The sequence below is a fragment of the Penaeus vannamei genome, chromosome 9, assembly GCF_042767895.1.
Source record: "Penaeus vannamei isolate JL-2024 chromosome 9, ASM4276789v1, whole genome shotgun sequence".
Taxonomy (NCBI): domain Eukaryota; kingdom Metazoa; phylum Arthropoda; class Malacostraca; order Decapoda; family Penaeidae; genus Penaeus; species Penaeus vannamei.
The window spans coordinates 43042505-43045004 of NC_091557.1; the positions used below are offsets into that span (position 1 = coordinate 43042505).

Sequence of the window (2500 nt, forward strand, 5' to 3'; positions counted from 1 at the left end):
CAGACAGAGAGAGAGAGAAGAGAGACAGACAGACAGAGAGAAAGAGAGAGAGAGAGAGAGAGAGAGAGAGAGAGAGAGAGAGAGAGAGAGAGAGAGAGAGAGAGAGAGAGAGAGAGAGAGAGAGAGAGAGAGAGAAGAAAAAGAAACAGAATCTAATAAATAAAGAAAAAGAAACCGGAACCAATAAAGAGAGAAAGAGAGAGAGAGAGAGAGAGAGAGAGAGAGAGAGAGAGAGAGAGAGAGAGAGAGAGAGAGAGAGAGAGAGAGAGAGAGAGAGAGAGAGAGAGAGAGAGAGAGAAATAAAAAGAGAAAGAGAGAAAAAAAAGAAAGACAGAGAAAGAGAAAAAAGAGAGAGAGAAAGAAAGAGAGAAACCAAAACAAAGAGAGAGTAAGCCTCTTAGTCGAGAGAGAAGAGAAAATGCCATCACATGCACGGCTACTCCGTCACGGAAGCCCGGAATCACGGACTAGTCGTCCTGCGTCTGCGCATCCTCAAGAACAAGCAACACTCTGCCCTTGAGCGAATAACACCGTACCCTGCAGGTCCTCAGTCCGATTTAACTACCTCTATCCCTTTATAACAGAGCAAATGACGAACCAGGCCTTATTACCTGGCCGTTGAAGGGCACCTGACGTAATATAGGACGGCAGAGCTAGCAGGGTCTCACGCCACGCACCTGACAGAGTGGAGCTACCTGGCGGGCCCCGTGGAGAGTCAGACAGGTTGCTGAAACGTTCGCTCGCTTGCAGAATGACTGCGTGGCGGAGGCTCTCTTGTGACTATGAATGGAATCGAATTCGGAGAACACACACAAAAAAAGAAAAAAAATGAGTGACTGAAAGAATGAGAGAGGATTAATTGAGGACGAAATGAAGGTTATTATTACGTGTTTCCTTTCTGTTTACGCTTTTTTTTTTGCTTTCTTATTTCTTTTTATTTCGTCTTTTCCTTTATCTTTGCTTTTCTATTTTCCTTTTAATTCGCTCTCCTATTTTTTACCCTTTCGCCTTTTCCTTTGTCTTTACTTTCCCCTTGCTTTATTCATCTCTCCTTTTCATTATATTTCCTTTCCTCTTCTCTCTTTCGTCTTTCCCTTTGTCTCTGCTCTTCCATGGCTTAAATAATCTATTGTTTTCGCTCCCCTGTCCCGTGTACCGTGGCCTCGAAGCGGTACGGATGCATTTGTACCCAGGGCCTAAAACTGGGACTCTATATTGCATTGTGGGAACGAATGGCTCGTGGTACAATGGACGAAAGAAGGATTCGAGCGCAAACTGTGTCCTTGTGTTGAGTTCCGGCGCGTTTGTGTTGTTTGTTTGTTTGTGTTTTTGTTTGTGTGTGTGTTTGTTTGTGTGTGTATGTGTGTGTGTGTGTGAGAGAGAGAGAGAGAGAGAGAGAGAGAGAGAGAGAGAGAGAGAGAGAGAGAGAGAGAGAGAGAGAGAGAGAGAGAGAGAGAGAGAGAGAGAGAAGAGAGAAGAGAGGAGAGGACGCAAGCAAAGGGAGTGGAGGGGGGATGTTGGGAGGGGGAGAGGAGAGGGAGGGAACAAGAGCAAGAGCAACGGGGAGAGAGAGAGAGAGAGAGAGAGAGAGAGAGAGAGAGAGAGAGAGAGAGAGAGAGAGAGAGAGAGAGAGAGAGAGAGAGAGAGAGAGAATGAGAGTGAATATGATCGAAAATGATATATTGAAACGCCAGTTTAGTGAAATGATAATGAAATTTTCTTCAGTGCGTTGACAGGTCCAATGCAACGTAGTACGAGAAGCGAAATGTAGGCCATAGCTTTGTTTATAAAGCTTGTAATACATCAATTACCTCTTTCCGCAATAAATCACATTCCTCTCATATTCATTTGAATCCATACAATCCGTAGAAATAGAGAAATCCATAGCAAACTCAACGAAGTTTTAGAAACTTATCGCTATGTGGCAACACTGCAGAGTTGCCTACTAGTGTTTTTCTGATATCGCTCTGACCAGCTTGAGTCCAACCATGAGAGAATCTGCAACCTTCAGTATGACACTAACTGCAGCAAGGTGCAGTCCGTTAATTTTTCTTCGGCATATTTTGTATCTTTCGCTTCAAATCTGATAGTATCTTGAAGATAGTGAACAGTATAGTGCGTTCTTTTTAACTTAGTGTGATAAACTAGTCTGTACAAGTGAAGCGGATGGATTGATATAGTGATATTCCAGTATTCTCGGATCTCAGTCTCGATTTAAATCAGACATCTCCTCAAGGTAAGACACAAAACTCACGTCCTAAGATCAGGTATATTATGAATACCCCTGTATATCAAAAGTATCAGTGTGTGACCACCATATCGAGGTATTAAACCGCCACGTACTGTGAACACATACGGCAGGCGCCTCGGGGATCTCGAAAGTATTAGTAATTATTACCACAAGGAATGTACTGTTATTGCAATCAGAATATAGATATGGATTTCTCAATAAGAAAGGGAAAAAAAAGTGTTACCAGGTCAAGGAAGGGAGGGTACAAAC

The 2500-nt window shown here is 43.2% G+C and overlaps 1 protein-coding gene across 1 annotated transcript in view; it reads left to right on the forward strand.

The window, feature by feature from the left end:
* The first annotated feature begins 2009 nt into the window (after positions 1 to 2009).
* The window catches only part of LOC113807503 (uncharacterized), a 39385-nt gene continuing 38894 nt past the window's right edge, over positions 2010 to 2500 (forward strand). The window contains exon 1 of the mRNA XM_070125796.1: positions 2010 to 2236. The gene's annotated coding sequence lies outside the window, so the exon portion shown is untranslated. The remainder of the gene's footprint in view (positions 2237 to 2500) is intronic.